The sequence below is a fragment of the Ascaphus truei genome, chromosome 2, assembly GCF_040206685.1.
Source record: "Ascaphus truei isolate aAscTru1 chromosome 2, aAscTru1.hap1, whole genome shotgun sequence".
Taxonomy (NCBI): Eukaryota; Metazoa; Chordata; class Amphibia; order Anura; family Ascaphidae; genus Ascaphus; species Ascaphus truei.
Genome location: NC_134484.1, coordinates 484,467,532 through 484,488,172, shown reverse-complemented (window position 1 = coordinate 484,488,172; position 20,641 = coordinate 484,467,532). Strand labels below are relative to the sequence as shown.

Sequence of the window (20,641 nt, the reverse complement as noted above, 5' to 3'; positions counted from 1 at the left end):
GACTGTGCTCAATTAGCCCCTGAAGAAGTGCGCACGCGCACGAAACGCGTTGGGCCACTGAGAATCGTTTAGCAGCAGTACTGGTAGAAGAGCAGACCTTTCAAGCAGTCTCTGGAGCCGCAGTGTATAGGAGTAGGTATCGGCAGTGATACCTGGTGTGTCGTCCCGCCCGTTGTGACGCAGTTCCGGGCGCCAGCGGAGGACGTCACGTGTAGCAGAAGGAAGCGTCGCCCTCATCGGCAGCTATCCAAGGAAGCTCCCACAGGCATCTACACGTGGCACGAGTCCACTAACACCATCTGTCGGACACCTACACTACCCTCACCTGCGCCTGTCCTAGGGACTTGCTGTAAGTAGGATTCCGGTTTTTACACACCGGATCCTAGACCTGCTCGTCACCAGTCACCTGCATTTTTATTGTGTTTATTAAATCATCTTTATTAATAGTCAGCCTATTGTTTAGTATTGTGTGTGTCTGTTTGTCCATGTCTATGTGTTTTTTGTCATAACCATACTGTGTTACACTATGATCTTGTCCTCTTGTCTCCCCTGCATGTCCTAACATTTCTGCAGCTGAGGAACCTGCTGTCCACTGGACCAGAGTAACATCCATTGGATATTCCAAATCATCCATTGAACTTTTATATCTCCCATTTGGACTTTAAGGCGCCGGTCTGTATTGTTTTCTTTAATGTATGCCGCTACAATTAAAGGACCGGCGTTCTGTTCTACAGTATATTAATGATTCCGCCGTATGCCTTAACAGAAGAGATTACTCTGTCTGCAAACTCTTCTGCAGTCTCTCCCTTTTTCTGTTTCATTGAATTAATCTTTCCCCAATTAACTTGGGGCGAGAAAGCCTTGTGAAGTGCGGCTATGATAGCAGTGTTTAATTGTGCACGTTGCTGATCATCTATTTGAATCCCAACAATCTCTGCCCAATCTGGTGCTCCCACAATGTTATCTGCGTTGTAAGCTTTTACAAACTTTCCTCTCTCTGTCACGGTCATGATTACTGTCAGTAAATGTTTTATGTCGCCACAAGTGGGGTCATAAGCAGTCATAACACTGTACATTTGATCAAAAAAACCTCCTATATCATCATCTGGGCGCGGGAATTGTTTTTTTAAAGTCATAATTTCATTCGGCGTCCAGGGTTGGTGCACGTGTCTGACCTCTGCCCCCACTCCTGCAATTTCTCTCATTGGCATAATCTGAGTGTGTGAAAAGGCTGTTCCCTGTGCAGAATGGGGGGCAATAGTGCGCTTCTAAGATGCTGTGCTATGGGGATGTATAGGTGAGGCATTGTGGGTGATTCAGGGGAAGTTGGCACATAGTTTGGTGGCTGTGTATGTGACTCTGTGGTTTCTGAGTATGAAGGAACTGGTAGATCTAAATAATCTAATCGCTGTGGGTGTAACTGTAACTGTGGGTCTGATTGTAGACGTGGGTCTAACTGCTGTAAATCAAAGTACACTCTGTTGTCCCTCCTCACAGGAGTGTCTAGATGAGGGTTTGGGGGTGCGTGTTCTTCTGCTAACACTGGTGCAGGTGCAAGTGGTTGAATCATGCCTATCTGTGGTGCGTATTGTGAGGCCGTAGGAAGGCAGATCATTGCTTGATCAAGGATACCATCTACTTCATCAGCAATAGTCTGTTTTGGCTTTGTTTTCCAGTCCTGAATCCTTACAGGATACAGTACAGACAGTGTAGTGTCACAGATGTGTGATGCAGTGTTATGTGCGACATCTATTGCGTGTCTCTCCCACTGGGGAAATGTACGACACTCATCGCTAGGTACAATTTTTTTGTGAACACACGAGGGCATTGCGCAAACATTTAACAATAACAGGATTAAATGAACATTCTCTTGGCCAAGTAAATGCATTCGTTTTATCTGTTTCCGTTCTCTGCACCCATTTCTTCGCATATTTCTCTGCGGAAATTCCATATAAATCACTCATTACCTTTCCAGGTGTCTCTGCACTTTGGCGAGAAGCCTGGTTTCCCATAACTCCTCTGCTACAGCAATCAAATTTAATTGACCTGTACTATACTTCTACAGCATCAATGTTAATTGACCTGTACAATTCTTCAGCTACAGCAATCAACTGTTAATTGACCTGTACAATATTTCGGCTACAATAATCAACTGTTAATTGACAATGTACAACTCTAATGCGGCGAGTAAAACAACCTGATTACTCAGAATCCACTTGGTATATTATTCACAAGACAGAGCAAAGTTATAGTCACAATCCCTTCCTCTTGAGAATACAAATAATTTACTACAACCCAGGTAATGTCTGGAAGCAATCCTTTAAACGTGCAAATGCTCCCATTCATTACTATACCAATTTTCTTTAGGACTCTCACTTAGTCCCTGACAATACTCTAACACCTAACAACTCTGTCACTTTAAAATGGGTACAGGAACACAGATGTATAAATTCACGTGAAACTGTTAGGGATTCTTACTCGTCACATCAGATAAGACACTGTTCAAAAATCAGATCCACGCACCACTCAAAAACAATTTAAACAGGCTGTTTGTCTAAAAAATGCTCGATTCCGATGATATTGAGTCCCTATTCGGAATGTGCCATCTGTAAAAAGCATAAATAAAAAACACAGTCGGAGGTTATTTTGAAACAGAATAACACGTGAATTTATTCAAGTCAAGTGCACAACGGAGACAGCTTTTTGAAAAAAAAGCTCTCTAACAATAACATGGTATGCCATATATTTACAGTATACCCTAAATACTAAAAAGTGTCCTCCCTCAATGGGGGCTTGCGCATCACTAATATTACCTCATTTTGTAATACATAACAATATTACAGCCAATGTCATTTTGTAATACATAACAATATTGGATTACTGCCTGTCAGCTAAAAACCATTATGGGGTTAAATGGATACATCCCCCCCACATATATGGGTGGAGATCGCTTTAAAAGATTGTGTATGAGGGAGACTTACTGGATGTATATTTTAGATACAATGCACCCTAAGGGACATAATGACCATATTGACATAAGCACCATAGTGTGATCACCCATGAAGGGTGATCCTTCGGAGGTCTGGTTTGAATGCCTCACAGCATTCCCTCTGAACTATGGTGACATGTCAGGTCTATAAATATAACTTTCCATACAGTTATCTTTAGAGATTATATATAATATTCTTATTGTAAGTTGTTATATTTATGGTTCACACCATACTGCGGGTGTGTCTGTTCTGGTTCACGAATGGCCCTGACCTATTTATTTATAACATAAATAAGTTTAGTGGTAATTTCACATATATTTTTACACATTATTTGATTAGTTAGGTATTTTCAATATTCATTCACGTCAATTCACATATATAATTATTCACATTTAATATTTTACTATACACCATTACATACATCACAGTTCATTTCACGGTATATATATAGATATTTTTATCAACCTCACACAGGTTAAGTATATGTCTTTATTATATACACTATTAATATTCGTTTTCATTACACACATTAATTCATGCTGAGGGTTCTTCTGTCCTTGCTTAACAACAACTTTTGCTGCACCAATGACTCCAACTGTAATCCGTATACTTGTAAATTGCCAATGGATAACATCAGGTTAATTACTAAGACTTGGTAAGTGGAACTTCAGTCCGTGTAATATCCTAGCAACTAAACTGTCGGTTAATGGTATAATGGGTTAAACTGGTAGTTTCATTCTATATGTAATAGCTTCTCCAATCCTGGACGTAATCTTTCTTATACAACTTAATTGTCACTTAGTCATCTGTTCAAATTAAATCAATTTTTAAAATTATTATAAGAGGTTATCAAATCTATAATAGATTTAAGTGGCAAACAAAAATAGCACTATTATTAATTACTACTCAAACAATGCTAATAGCACATTAAGCTTATGCATTAATACATCAAGCAATAATTTGAAAAATTTCCAATGCATAGAGCATATCTCTGCAAATTGTAAAATACACATATTTATTTAGTCACATTTTTTTGAAAAGACAGTGTGATCTTCATAACCAGTCTATTGGGATTTGTACTATGCTAAGATAAAGCAGTAGACTGGTTGTATTTTTGTAATTAACTTTTTAATTGATTTTTTAATTGATTTATTAGTAATATGCAAATATCCTTGTTATAAATACTGTGGGGTTACATCCAATGGGTACCCCTGATGAAGTCATCATAGATGATGAAACGCGTAGGGCGTGGCTAAGAAAGAGGAGTCATCTTCCCACGGAGATCCTTATTGCGGTTTGAGAACTATTGCAGGCATTGAGAGGCAAAGCAGAAGTTGGGATCCTTTCGGTGGTGCAGTGACCAGAAGCAGGCAGCTGAAGGTATTGGTTCCCGGAGGGATTTCCTGTGCGGGGCACCCGACCGGGTGGACGTCATTTCCGGTTGCAGGAGACCACGCGGAGAGCACACAGGAGAAGGTTACCATTGCTGAGTCGGACGGCTGTATTGGCTAATGAGAGCCTATCTCATACCTGCCTATTTACCGTGTACACTTGTGAGTGGGAATTTGGCTGTTTTTATTGTTCTATAAACCGAATTGTTATACTTTAATGCACTAGGTGTGCGCCTGTTTCTTTCTTTTCTTTTTCCTAGGTATCAACAGGGAGTAGTGATCCCTTCTTAACGGGCTGCCTAATACCTGGATGCATTTATTTGGAACAGGACTCTGTATTTTTTAAGGTTTTTTATGGATTTTTTCCAATATTTTTACCTATTTTAATTTTTTATATATACATTTTTTACTATTAAAGTATTAGTACATTGGTATATATTTTTTTAAATGTTTTATTGTTATACCTTAAGATAACATAGTTTTTTTTAAATTTATTACCCATCTCTGCCACCCCATTGATTGTATATCACAGTTAGGTAGACTTTATCACAGTTGGTAAGATACAATAGAGGCGCTAATTTGACTTTTTTTGTTTTGTATGGTATGCCATATATTTACAGTATACCCTAAATACTAAAAAGTGTCCTCCCTCAATGGGGGCTTGCGCGTCACTAATATTACCTCATTTTGTAATACATAACAATATTACAGCCAATGTCATTTTGTAATACATAACAATATTGGATTACTGCCTGTCAGCTAAAAACCATTATGGGGTTAAATGGGATATGCCTATTCTGCCACTTGGCATATTGTATGAGAACCAGTTTCTTTGTAAGAATCTGAGCTTATCTCACCGGTTCTCACAACCTCTAGCCTGTTTACACTTTTAATTTGAAGCTGATTGGATGAGGAAAGATCAATAAAGTCAGCTAAGATCGAAAACATACCCTTCTCTGCTTCACACATTTGTTTATACAGAAATGAAACACAGAAATTAGACTCACAAAGACAAGACAGAGACAAGATGGCGGATTGAAATATTCACACAAAATGGCTTCATCCTAAATGCTGTTATGTTGTTATGCCAGACCCCCAAATGTCTCAACTTCGTCACCCTGTAGTGACAAATGAAAGAATGGAGGGAGGAAAGGACAGAAGGAGAAGAGATGAGGGGGAGGGGGGGATATTCATGGGACCGGATCAGAGAGGGTAGGGAGGGAGAAGGATTAGTCGTCGTCCCCGACCCCGTCCACCAGGTCCCCAGTCACTACTATCCCTGTCCTAGAAACCTGTTCCTTGTTTTATAAGTTAATTCCCAATTCTTAGCTCTGTGGCCATGGCTCCCATGTTATATACAATTGTTCCATTTTGTGACTTGAGTTGTGCTGAGATTTTCTCCAGGAGTCTGACTTTATTCATTCTTTTGACTACAGTTCGCTTGGATGGGGCATTCATTTTCTTCCGAGCCGTAGCTACTGTATGGAACAACGAGCCACAGTAAGGATAAATGAGAAAATCTTCCCCCAACGGGACAGGTTGACAGCAGCACAGCAATAGAAGGAGAGAGGCTGGGTTGAGTTAAAAGTAGACTTTAATCAGACATCGTGCTGACAGGTCCTCTGATGCATTTCGGTCCGTGGGACCTTTATCAAAGAGTGACCTGGCAGCTAAAAAGACCCTCCTTAAATAGTGAGTGCAAACTGGTACACCTGTCTAAACACCCCAATCAGGTGGACAGCAGGTTGCCTGATTCACAACATCACCACAAGGAACACAAAGGTTAAAAAATACAATACAATAGCATGACAGGAATAGGCACATCAGATTTCAAGCAATAAACAGGTAACATACAGTATAACTGCATATACAAGCATGGATGTCAATGTAAGATATTATAAGTAATTAGATCTGTCATACAATTCACTTGTCAAATGCATAATTGAAAACAAAGCACGTGTTGAAAATACGTCTATAACAGGTACAAATATAATGTTGAATACACCAAAAAGCAAATGGATAAAAAAATGGATAAAAAAAAGGAAAGGGAAAAAAAAAGGGGGGGGGGGAAGGGAAAAGAAGGGGAAGGGAGGGGAGGGGAAGGGAGGGGGGGGGGGGTGGCGGTGAAAGGGGAGGCAAAGGGGAGGAAAGGGGAGGGGGGGGAAGGGGAGGGGGGGGGGGAGGGAGGAAAGGGGAGGAAAGGGGGGGGGGGAAGGGAAGGAAAGAGGGAGGGGGGGGGGAACAAAGAGGCAAACAGTAAGGATAAATGAGACTAATTTTCTCAAGGGTGTTTGAAGGTCTTCAATAGGCATGGCCAGTAAAAAAAGTCAGCAGATTTATCTGTATTCTTACTTCTGTGATGTCCTGAATCATGTCCTGAATCATAAGCCAGAACTTTTGAATCTGCGGACAAGTCCACCAGATATGAGCCATACAGTATCTCCTCTCTGGCCACACCCCCTCCAGCAGAGATCAGGGGTTCCAGGGAAGATCTGGCTCAGCCTACTTGGAGTTAAGTACCATTGAAACAGAATTTTGTTAATGTTTGCTTTTGTTATTGTACAAATTGACGTTTTAGCTCAGGGGCTCAGGGGCTTACAACAATTTTGGCCAAAAATGTCAAACTAAAAGACCATTTACTTATTAGATATTTATACATATATATTTAGGCACTGTACCGTGTATGAGTCTCACTGGATGTGCTAAAACTGAGCTTTGTCTGTGTTTTATGTTGTGTCTGGTTTTAAATATATATTGCCATGCTCAGTAGCACTCCTCTGTGACACTCATATGCTTATATATATGTTGTGGTTATTTTGGGGGTTTAATAGGAGCTTGTTAGGTGTCCAGTATGTTTTACAATTCTTGTCCAGCTAGTCATGGCTGATTGGAGGTTGGCAACCTCCTTCCTAATTGAAGCTCACCCCCTCCCACATTTAAATGGTTATGGGCTCACTCCATAGCATCTTCCACTCAGGGGAACTTGCCTGCTTGCAGTTTGGCTGTGACATCTCTAATACAGAGTGCTTTTCCTGGTAATGTACAGGTTAATAAAAGCTTCATACTAAATGACTTGCCTAGGCGCCACAGCTGTCTAATAAATTATAAAGTATAATTCAGTGAATAAAATGATGTTACCCGACAGGGTACTTCTCAAACCTTCCAGGGAAATATGCTCGGATTTCCCACAAGTACAGTCGTGATTGGTTGTGGAAAGTGAGCGACCCAGTCAGGAAAAACACATGTGAATAAAAAACATATATAAAAGACAAATTAATGTGCAGTATTGTGATTCATTATTAAATAAGGAACAACAAAGAGATAGAGATTTTGCATATCACCAAGAGCAAAGAGAAATAGAAAAGAGGGAGAAAGATCAAAAAGATAGAGAATATCAAAAAGAGAAAGAAATTAAAAGAGAAAGGGAAATGAAAAGAGAAAGGGAAGAAAGGAAAAGAGAAAGAGAAAGATATCATCTAGATAAACAACAGAAAACTAGCAGATCCAGGTCACCAATTGGAGCAACTGGACAGACTAGTTTTTTAGACATGGACACAACATTGAGTGTATGGGAGATACCCAGCACTTATACCCCCCCGAAAGAGAGGAGGGACCCAAAACAATATCTAAAAAGAGACAACATCAGAGAGGGAAACGAGGAAAAAGAAGGAAAAGGGAAAGACTGAACAAGAAAGAGGAGATTGACACAAGGAGTATTTTCAATTTAAGCAAAGTAGAACTAACTATACCACAACAAAAATTGATTTCAAAGGGACTGTCTTTTGCACCGTCAATGGGGCCCAATAATTTTGGCCTATTTTTGGATGCAAATCGCTATCTTAGAAAATTGACAGTGAAAAGATTCTTCCAAAGTAAAAACACAGAATCTAGATTACATGTGGAGAAAGCCAATATCAACGTTGAGGAGAGTAAATTTAAACATACTTCATTAAAACAGAAGTCCTCATTTTATCCGACCTATTATAAAGGGAAACATCTTGAAGTATTCTATGATTTAATTGTCAAGGATTTTGAGACACTTTCTAAGAATACAAAATCGTCGACCAGAAATAACTTAACAATAGAGGAAAGAAAAGCCTTGGAAGAGATAACCAAAAATGAAAACATAGTAATCAAACAGGCTGATAAAGGTGGTGGAACAGTTATAATGGACAAAGAGAAATATTTGAAGGAAGTACACCGCCTTTTAGGTGATGAAAATACTTACAGTACCTTAAAGAAAAATCCAAGTATAGATTTTTATAAAGATTTGATTGTGCTGTTAGAAGGAGGCAGAGATAAAGGTATCCTAACAGAATCTGAATATAAATTTCTAAACAATAAGTCACCTCAGATTCCGATCTTTTATATTCTGCCAAAAATCCACAAATGTCTCCAAAATCCGCCTGGGAGGCCGATTATATCAGGCATTAATTCATTGACGTCAAACTTATCAGCTTATATTGATAATTTCCTCCAGGGCTACGTTAAAGATATGCCATCGTATTTAAAAGACACAACAGACATTATAAATACCTTAAACAAACTTGTATGGAAGGAAGACTATTTATTAGCTACCATTGATGTTGCCTCATTATATACATCTATTATACACCAACTAGGCCTACAAGCGGTGGAGCATTTTCTTAGGAAGGATCCAGATTTACATGAATTGCAGATACAGTTTCTTTTGGACAGTATTTTGTTCATCTTGCAGAAGAATTATTTTGTATTTGACAATATATTTTATGTTCAGAAATGTGGCACCGCCATGGGAACGAAGTTTGCCCCCAGCTACGCGAACCTCTTCATGGGGTTCTGGGAGGACCGCACCATCTGGCCCGGAGGCGAGCTGGGGGGTAACTTGGTCCTATGGCGGCGCTACATTGATGACATTATCCTTATTTGGCAGGGAAAGAAATCAGACTTGGAGCAATTTATTTTGGATTTGAATAAAAATGATTGTAATTTAAAATTCACATATACTATAAGCGAGACTTCAGTCGAATATCTAGATTTAAATATTTATATAGAGGAAGGCATTCTAAAAACCAAGACACATTTTAAAAACGTTGACTGCAACAATTTCATCTTAAGATCAAGTTGTCATCACCATCAGTGGATGGACGGGGTCCCCTATAGCCAGTATAGGAGGCTCCGCAGAAATTGTACCGAAGATAATGTGTTCAATGATCAATGCAAAGTTTTGGAAAAAAGATTTATAGAGAAAAACTATAGCCAAGACACTTTAGATAATGCATTTATGAAGGCAAAAAACTTAGATAGAAATGATACTCTAACATCTAACAAAAAAACAAATTTTATATCTCCCACTTCAATTAACCCATACGATACTGCGTTTATGACTACTTTTAACAAAGATGCTAAGACTATAGAAAAGATCGTACGTAAACACTGGCATGTTTTAAAATCAGACAATATTTTAAGGGAAATCTTACCGGACAATCCAAAAATAATTTTTAAAAGGGCACAAAATATAAAAAATTTAATTGCACCTAGCGCCTTAAGAAACACAAGAGATTTGACTCAAGGGTGGCTTAAAGATTTGACGGGTTTTTATGGCTGCTCTTCTTGCAAGGCCTGCCAACATAAACTAAAAGACAAAACTAGTTTTAAAAGCCAAAGGAATAACGAGTCTTTTAAAATCAAGCAATATATGAATTGTACTACTAATTTTGTAATTTATATGCTCCAGTGCCCGTGTGGGCTTCAATATGTGGGGAAGACGTCAAGGCCCATCCGCATTCGCATTCTGGAACATCTTAGTAATATTAGAAGAGGGATTTTAACTCACAGCGTTTCAAAGCACTACGCTAAATACCATCAGTCAAATCCAGATAGTCTGAAATTTATGGCTATCGAGAATGTGAAACAACATTGGAGAGGCCGCTCACGAGAGGTAGACTTAAGCAAAAGGGAAATGTACTGGATTCATAAGCTAGATACACTAATACCACATGGCTTGAATTCAGACTTTGAAGTGCTACCCTTTTTACATGATTGAAATTGAAAAACTCTGGGCCTCCTAATTACAAACAATTCCTTTTATTGTTGCTTACATAAGATTTATTTTATAAAAAATACTTTTTTTAAAAAACTTTTAATGATTTTTTTTAAACTCAAAAATAAGATTGGCATTATTTAATTCGATAGATATTCCCTAACTTTTATTCAATCAATATTTTTTAATATATAAACTTTACTGCACCCTTTTTAACAGTAATTAGAATCTCGCCGTCAGTGTATATTTTAATGTATTTTACTACGTTTCAATTATCTACTCCAGTCTGTAATGTACTGACCCTTCACCCTTAAGTCTACCTCTAATTAAAAGACAACATAGTGTAATATATATTTAACCAACAATTCCCTATACAATACCTAATGCAGATATTATTGTTATACTAACATTTGATGCTTATCTCTCTTCTCTCCTAACCTAGGCATTTTTCATGACCTATTGTGCACAATAATTAGTGTTAGATAATAGGATGATAGTATCTGTTCTCTTAAATCTCCTCCAATTATAGTTAACTCGGCAGAATGAATCATCATTTTTACTGCTTTTTATATAATTAATTCATTTTCTCAAATATAAACATTTTTTATTTAAATATTCTTATACTTTTATGTAGTTTTAAAATATGTTCAAATAAAGATTGTCTTAAATAAAACGTTATATGTATTTTATCTATTAGTAATGTAATGAGTGTAGGTTTTTTTAACCACATAGTCATGTGCCTATGTAAAGGCAAACTTGTGGGTTAAAATTATGCTTTGAATTATCTGAAAGAGATTAGGACCAATTTACCAATTAGACTTTAATCATTTAAATACACCAAGCCCACGCAACACTGTATGACGCTCCTGACGAAGCTGTATGACGCAGCGAAACGCGTAGAGCCTGATCCAGAGCTTACTCAGTCAAAGCTGCAGCTGACTGTAAGCGAAGACCAAAAGACCCTAGACATCTGCACTCCCCAGTGATTCCCCGTTCGGCGCCCCGCAGTCCACTACCAACGGATGCGACCAGATACCATCCGGAAGTGACGTCAGACGCCATTGGCGACGGCAGCACTAAGAACAGAGGAGGACAGGGAGACATCACAGCGGGCGCACACAGCGCAAAAGAAACCTTTATGTGCATGATATCAATGTACTGAATGTGAGTACATGTCCTACGATTTTATTGCATATAAAACTTAGTTCTCTGCAACCTATACTATTGGCCGTTTTTTCTGCTCCTCTTTTACATGCATACCATGGGAAATTGAGCTACACCTTTCCTGGAGTAACCCTCAGAAGGGAAGTTCAAGAGGGGAGAAAAAGTCCTACACAAAGAAAACCTCACAAATCATTTCATCGTCTATAAGTATCTGAAATAAGCTAACTTACCCTTCATTGTGTTGTAAGTAGGTTCTCCCCTAGAGCCAAGATCTATGCACATTTATTTAATAAAAGCTTCAGTCAGACTTAGAACTTTGCAACTAATATTGACAGATTTACTATAAATCATTCTTCCTGTTATTACACAGGTTATTAAGAATTTATATTAGCGTTAGGGACCCCTGATATGTGGTCTGCCGTGCCGTTGGCTCAGGGGCTTACAACAATTTTGGCCAAAAATGTCAAACTAAAAGACCATTTACTTATTAGATATTTATACATATATATTTAGGCACTGTACCGTGTATGAGTCTCACTGGATGTGCTAAAACTGAGCTTTGTCTGTGTTTTATGTTGTGTCTGGTTTTAAATTTTATCGTAGTCCAAGCAGGGAATCTGCAACAGGAAATCAAGTAGGTCCTCCTGCTTCAGCATAATCGCTGTAGAGCGGGAGCGGGATTTGCGCGAGTGGCGTCCACGGCCCATGATACCGGCCTCAGCTAGGGGAAGACTGACCGGAGTGGGCACACCGCCAAGCAGCACTGGAAAACCAGTACTTCAGCACAGAAGTTCAAGCAGGCCTCTGTGAAGGGAGAGAGAGCAGCAGACCACGGCATCCAAACAATAACCTCTGTTGGGGGTGAATGCAGCAGGTAGTAGAATCCAGGCAGGCAGAACACAGGCCTCTGTGAAGAGAAGAACAGCAGGCCTTCGGAAACCAGGAACACAGGCCTCAGCGAAGTAGCTGCAGGCTACGAGGAAACAGGAACGAGTACAACGAACTAGAACAATAATCATCAGAGATTAGTCATGAGAGATAACAAGCCAGGAGGCTTGTGGCAGAACACAGGTAACATCCACAAGGGAATTATGCTCCGCACTGAATCAGTGCCAAAGCCCAGTATATAAAGGGCGGAGATCCAATCACAGGGGAGAGGTGTTTGAGCATTGCTCCAATGACGGAGCACAGGGCTGAAGCTGCGATGAGAGGCAGCACATGTGCCATTGATTGCCAGAGGGAGACTGTAAACTGCAGAGATCTGCAAGGCTAGAATCAAAGCCAGGAGCGGATTCCTTACAGGTGCACGTGGTCGATAATGTTTATAATTTTTCAGGTGTTGTTGAGGCCTGTTAAAAACTTTGAGCATAAACGGGGACATCACCGTCTTAAATTTCTTATAGTACTGGTTGGAGAAACCATCCGGACCTGGCGTTTTATTTATTTATTTATTTTCAATTGTTTGATGGCATCTGAAAGTTCTTCCTGAGATATTTACGTGTTTAGTCTATGATAATCTTCTTTCGTAGTGTGGGAAGATTACATTTTTCTAGATACTCAGATATTGCTACCAACCCAGTATATGAGTTCTGAGGGGAGTTTAAGTTAGATAATTTAGTATAAAAATCTGAGAACTGTTGGGCTATTTCTTTTTCGTCAAATGTTTTAAGTCCTAATTTGGTTCTTATCATGGGGATTTGGGATTTAACCCTTAGACCTCTTAGTTTGTTAGCCAATAATCAGTCTGCCTTGCTGCCCTTATCTTAATAACATTGGTTTGTCCACCTTAGCGCTCTCTCTACTTCGTCTAGTTGGATTTGCTTAACTTTAGCCCTAGTTTTATCTAAGAGTTTAAATAGATTTTTTTGAGGGCTTGTTTTTATGTTCTTGTTCCAACAAGCTAAGTTTTTCAGAGAGTTCCTTATATTATTTGTTTGTAACTTTTTTCTTATAAGACGCTATGGATATAAGGTCTCCTCTAATTGACGCCTTATGGGCTTCCCATAGTATAGTCGGGGACTCTACTGAACCTTTATTTATTGAAAAATATTCTATATGTTTTTGCTTAAATGTGCTCTCTACATCTGGCGAATTCAATTAAGTGTCATTAAGTTTCCAATCATATCGATTATTTTAGCCGAAGGGGAGAGAGAGCACTAATTTGACAGGATATTGAGCCTATATTCGACTGGGAGGATGTCTGGAGAATATCTTTGGTACCCAGAAAATAATCAATCCTTGAGTAGGTCTGATGTGGAGCTGAGAAGAATGTTTAATCACGCTGACCTTGATGCTGTGATCTCCAGATATCCGTAAGAGAGAAATCTTTTAATATCTCCTTAAATTTTGTGGCATTTTTCTGGGCCTGTCTTGGATGAGAGACACCCGGGTCACTTGACCTGTCTTGGTCAGGGACACTTACTATGTTCATGTCCCCTGCCAAAATATTGAAGAGAGAGGCTGTCGTTCCACTATTTCTAGTTCTTCCTTCAGAAAATTTGCTTGGCCTTCGTTCGGGGGATAAACATTCACCAGGGACACTGGGACTCCCGACAGGGACCCTTGTAGAATTAAAAATCTACCTCCTGGATCCACTAAGGTCTTGTTGAGAGCAAATGGAATATTGTTTTTGATTAGTATGGCTACTCTTCTTTTTTTGGCTGAGAAAGATGCATAGTATGCCTGGGGATAAGTCTTCCCAAAAGTATTTCGGGGGGAAGTAGTGTTAAAATGGGTTTGTTGTAAAAACAATATGTCCTCATTGGTCTTTTAAAATTCCTTAAGGGCCAGTCTTCTCTTCCCCACAGAGTTTAGACCTTTAACATTCATTGATATCAATTTTATTGAAGCTATATTAGCCATGTTTGCATATTAAAGAAGGGGATGAGGGTACCAACCACTTTCCCAAGGTGACTGTTTTTGTTTTTTTTAACCCTATACACTCTTAGAAGAACAGGAATGTAAAACGTGATTGTCCACTTCTGTCTGGCTCCGACGGACAGGGGAAGGGACAGGAGGGAGAACTGGGGAAAGGGAGGTGGGAGAAAGAAAAGGGGAGACAGTGAGATGAGAGAAAAAGAGTGGGCAATATATACGCCTGTAGCCAGGTCCCCCTTTTGCTTGTGGGCCCCCCCCCCTCTGGGTACTCACCGTGCGGCGGTCGGGAGTAGATGCGGCCGTTCGCGGGGAGGTGTAGGGGCATGTGCGCGCGTGACGCGCGCTCTTCATGCTGCGGCCGGTTGCCAGAGACGCGTGCGGCCGGTTGCTAGGGCCGCGGTCGGGTTGCGAGGCGTGCAGCGTTCCCGGTGCAGTGCGCCGCCATGACAGTTCTTCGCGCATGCGCCGACTGCCGATGCGACGGGAGGCCCTGGTTAGATCGCGCATGCGCAGTACAAGCGCGCGAAATGCCACCAATGAGAGGAGGGCTCTGTAAGGGGACTTCAAGTCCCATGAGCCTCTGGAGCGGCCCCATGACGCCAGGGAGCCAATAGGGCTGCAGGAGCTCCCTGCTTGCAGGGAATAGATAAATTTCGCGGGCTTGCAGCACGTTGGCAGTTGGTGACAGGAGCAGCTAGGGGAAGGAGGTAGGGTGCAGGAGTCAGTGACTCCCTGCACTAGGCCAGCATTCCCCTAGGCCCCAGATAGCCCTGAGTCACCCTAGTGGAGTGTTGTAGGGACAGGCCCTAGGTTAGGGACTCTGCCCCATTAGCTATTTGATAGTAGGGAACAAAGAACATTGCCTGTCTTGCTGGGAGAGAGCTGGACTATTATCAGGGTGGGATCGCCCCTGATGGATCATCCTGTGGTGGATCCGGATATCGTGCAGGAGTTCGCCTTGACCCTTTGCGAAGCCGTTGCAGGTCCGAGCACTGGAGTGCTCGGCAGGTAACCCATAACATCAAGTGCACCAACAAGGCCTATCACCAGACATAGTGGCTGCGCAGTCACACACACACCTGTATCAGACTGGGTGGGGCGAGACATTGGGTGGGGTTATTGGACACTGGGTGGGATCATTCAGTGGCAGTGTTAGCGTCCGCCGTGGCGCATAAAGTGTTGGCGTCCGCTGTGGCGCATAAAGTGTTGGCGTCCACCGTGGCGCATAAAGTGTGTGGGCGTCCGCCGTGGCGCAAGATAGCGTTAGCGTTGTGAGAGATGCAGTAGTAAGTGTCTCCTCTAGAGAGGGACACCAGTTATTATGGTACTGATGTGATGTATTGCCGTGCATGTTAGTAAACGTTATTGGTTATCATACAGAGTATGTGATTATTGTGATTGTCCTGCGAGGAATAACGTGAACTTTGGCGCTCATTTGAGCTTTCAAATTAAATGAACACTCCTCCTACATCAGAGATCTCACAAAGGGTAGAAGCCATTTGTCTCTCTGGACAAAGTGAATGGATAACTTCTAAGAGCACAAGGGACACATGCATCAACGTAACACAGCAAATGTTGCATTTCTTCTTCCTTGAATAAAACATAATAGATGACGGCTATAGAATAAAATATAATAGATACTGATGTCTCCGTACTGAACCACAGAGAAAAAACAGAAAACTTATTTAAACAATTATTATATTTTGAATATTTAACCCCCTGAGTACGGCCCCAGGCAATATCTACATGAGTCTGCAGATCCATTGGAATGAGGACCCACATAGCACATAAGTCACAAGGGGTAAAAAATCCTCCTGTGTCTTGTGGGGCTCAGAGAGGGGTGACATCCTCCGAGATCAAAAGATGGGCGTTCCCTAGGAGGAGGAGCTACAGGTTTGGGGCAGAACTAATGTTATCAGATTAGGGGGGAAAAAATGAATTTAGGTCAGAATTAGGTTTAGAGTTACACGTGAATTAAGGGTTAGAAACGAAGTTAGAATTGGAAATGTGGTTAGGGATAGCGTTAGCGTTACAGCTTGAACTAGTTATGCTTTATAATAGACATTTTGAACAAAACAGGTGTGCAGGTCTCGAGATATGTATGTAGCCCTTTTTCTGAACCCTCCCAAAGGAACTACTGGTCGCTGTAAAACACCTGCGGCTCCAGGAGATATGAGCCTCCGCTAGTCTGGGGTAACACTCATACACATACTTAGCGCAGCGCCTCCACTTACCCAGGATCCCTGTGATGTGAGATTCCCCTGGGCAAGAAATACATGCACACACATGTAATGCAACCAACTTTACTGTATTAACGATAATGCAGAGTAACCTTATCACTCTATAATGCAACAGGTAACCTTAGTGGCCCAGCCACTCTCATCAAGAGTAACGTGTCCGTCCCCTCACCGCGTGCCCCACACACCGTGTCCATATATATTAATGTGATGGTATAGGCTCAGTTCTTTAACCACTCGCTCAGTGTTCCTAAAGAGTATAGCCTAAGGCGGGATCAGCGCCTGTTGACCGGTGTTGGTGCACTTGTTGTTATAGTACCTGCCGGTCACGGCGGTGACCGGTACCTCTTCGCAAAGGGTCAGATGAATCACGGTCTGCCTCTGGGGTCTTAATGTCCAGCCGTCTGGTCCCAGACAACTCGCCAGCAACCTGCTCCGCACGCTTGTCTCTTTGTCCCTAGCTGTCTACACAGTAAGGGTGATGCTCGCTACTACGATAGGCCATCCCTGCAGCACAGCAACCTTCAGTGACTTTAGGGAACACTCCTAGGGGCCTACGGGGTAGCCTGTCCTATGCAGGTGGATCACAGCACTACCAGCCGTGACACAGACAAGACCACACACTCACACCTAAGGGCAGGGTCCCAAACCTAGGGGCTGTCCCTCAGTACCTACCCCCTACCCTGGTGGGGATTGGGGCCTGCCGGAGCCACTTGCTCCCTACACCCTTCCTTCCCCTTCCTGCTCCCAGCTCCAACTGCCAAACGTGGTCCCCGCAACATTGTAGCCTTCCTCCACAGGAGAAGCTGCAAAACCCTATTTGCTGGCTGGCTGCACGTGATGTGGGTGAAAGGGCAATCCCCAGAGGCTGCTGGGAATTGTAGTCCACTCAGGACCTCTTTAGCATAGGGACCGCGTGCGCTACACTTACGCCGCCTGCGCAATCCTGTAATGGCTACCGCGGTGGTTCTACGCATGTGCGACCTCACGCCAACCTTAACATTGCCGCCGGTACTCCTGGCACTGTACAGCGCGTGCGCGACTACACTGCGCAACCGTGAGCAGACACAATGGCGGCCCCCGCTAGCCGGGTGCGCCACAGAGCCTCGGAGCGCTACATGGGGGGTCTCTGGGGCTGAAAAGAGACCGGGGTTACATGTAAAAGAAAAATATCACAAAATAGTGCAACCCAAATATTCACAATTTTCAGAGAGACCTGTAACTAGTGTTAAACACGCTCACAAATGTGTAGCCCTTTTCAGCATACTTGAATCAGAATAGATAGTAGTTGCTCACGTGAAGGTATACAACTCACCGATCAGGATACAGCAGTATGGTCGGTCTCGCGGCTGCGGGAATGTGCTGGTGCAGTATGTGCAATGCCTTGTCAGTCCGCGGCGCACCGCAGAGCAGTCAGTAAGGGCCCATCGGGATTAACCCAGCGGGGGTCCCTGCGTCTGAATGGGACTCGCGCTGTGTGAATCCTACCGGGCTGCACCTGTCTGTAAGAGACGAGCACTAAGAGTGAATCAGTCACTCTCCCTGCGCGTCTCTAACAGGCGATCACGCGGCTTTTATTTGTTTTTAATAACATTGTATTGAAGCAGGGGGTCTCGGGAGCTGAACCGCATTCATTTCAGCCCCAGGGAAAGTGACTGATTCAGTGAGAATTACCTCATCTCCCCCTCCCCCCCCCCCTCAGTGCAGGAGAGAAGCAGCGCTGTGGAGCAGCAACCCAGGACAGTGCAGGAGAGAGGGAGCAGCAACCCAGGACAGGGAAGGGGAGAGGCAGCAACCCAGGAAAGTGCAGGAGAGAGTGAGCAGCAACCCAGGACAGTGCAGGAGAGAGGGAGCAGCAACCCAGGACAGGGAAGGGGAGAGGCAGCAACCCAGGAAAGTGCAGGAGAGAGTGAGCAGCAACCCAGGACAGTGCAGGAGAGAGGGAGCAGCAACCCAGGACAGGGAAGGGGAGAGGCAGCAACACAGGCCAGTGAAGGAGAGAGGGAGCAGCTGGGGAGCAGCAACCCAGGACAGTGCAGTGTTTCAAACAGGAACTGGGTTTCAGACCGGGGCTGGTTTACAGACAGAAATTTTAACAGGAACAGTCCTGCCCTCACCCCAGCGGGGTCCGAGTTTGTGGGGCTGGGCATATTGTAACGGACGTGCTCGCCACAAACAGGGACCGGACCGCGGGGCTGAGGTGGGGATGTGAATACACCGACCTTAGACCATGAAGCCAGTTCTGGATTGTGCAGTTCGTAGTCATTCGTAGCCGGTTCAGGGTTTGAGAAGGCAGGGTACTCCAAGGGCGAGCCGGGGTCAGAGTTGGAGACGTCAGAGTAGTCGGTGTCCAGGCCAGAGTTCGGCAACAGGGAGTCAGGTACACACCGCTTCAGCATAGCAGCTGAAGCACGATAATGGCCTCTGCGCGAGGAGCAGGAGTGGCCCATGATAAGTTCTCGTTAAGGGGCGAATACAGCGTGTCTCAGAAACGAGGCTGGCGCTGGGGATCCAGCGCTTCAGCACAGGTACCAGAAAGCAGACCTCTGCCTGGGGTGAATGCAGGAGGTCTCAGGAACAGGGTAGAGTAGCACTGGGGATCCAGCGCTTCAGCACAGGAACAGACCTCTGCCAGGGGTGAGTGCAGCAGGTCACCGGAACAAGGCTAAGGCAGGAGTGTTGTGGCAAACACTGTTACATCCAAGTGAAACTTGAATTATGCTCAGAAATGAGTCAGAGGGAGAGGCCAGTATAAGAAGGGCAGATAGCCAATCCCAAGACGGGGGTGTGAGGGAATTCTTCCAATGCCAGAGCAGAGAGACATCGAATTTGGATACAGCATTTACCTTTCGGAGGTCCGCGCAATACCTCCCCTTCCCATCTGGTTTAGGGACCAACACTATAGGGCTACACTATTCGCTGTGGGACTCCTCAATCACGCCCAATTCCAACATGTCTATTATCTTCCTCTCTACAAGGTCTTTTCGCCCCTCTGGCAATCTATAGGGATTGGACCGTACTTTTAGTGTCCCAAAGGATTGAGACGGAACCTGGCGTAAATCAGTCTGCCCTGGCAGCTCAGAAAAAACATCTGGAAACTGGTCACATAATTCCAGTAGGCCTGACCTTTGTTCCGTTGTTAACTGCTCTCCCATAGTGACCTGATGGTCATTGTAAGTACTACCCTTTGGAGGCTGTGGACCCAAATCCATCTCTCCATCCCGAGGGTGGATGAATCTCATCATTTTTCAGGGTTTCAGGAGGTTTACGTGGTAGATTTGTTTACCCTTCCTGGACCCCGGTTGAGAGATCTCATAGTTCACCTCCCCGGTGCGATGGAGAAATTGGAAAGGACCCTGCCATTTCGCAATGAGTTTACTCTCTGAAGTCGGTAATAAGAGCATCACTTGGTCACCAGGTTGGAAGACCCTTATGTGGGCATTTTGGTTATACAGCCTCTCTTGACATTGTTGAGCAGATATAAGATTTTCCTTAGCAAACCGACCTATCATTTCTAGGCGGTTTCTAAGGTCTATGACATACTGAATGGTATTCTTGGAGGGGGAGGGCTCCTCCCCCCAGTATTCCCTCAGTAGGTCGAGAATACCCTGAGGTTGGCATCCATATAGGAGCTCAAACGGGGAGAAGCATATGGATTCTTGGGGAACTTCTCGTACCGCAAACAATAGGAAAGGGAGAAGTTCAACCCAAGCTCGCTTTTCAGTGTCCACAAACTTCCTAAGCATGGTTTTCAAAGTGCGGTTAAACCTCTCAACCAATCCATCAGTCTGAGGGTGGTAGACCGAGGTCTGGATGGATTTAACCTCCAATAACTTCAGGACATCCTGCATTAACTTTGCCTTAGCCTTGTTCCGGTGACCTGCTGTACTCACCCCTGGCAGAGGTCTGTTCCTGTGCTGTAGCGCAGGATCCCTAGTGCTACTCTAACCTGTTCATGAG

At 43.1% G+C, this 20,641-nt stretch overlaps 1 protein-coding gene across 3 annotated transcripts in view; it reads left to right on the top strand.

Moving 5' to 3' along the window:
* LOC142488051 (uncharacterized) overlaps nucleotides 1-20,641 on the top strand; it is a 311,597-nt gene that overhangs the window by 157,795 nt on the left and 133,161 nt on the right. The gene's annotated exons all lie outside the window — the stretch shown is intronic.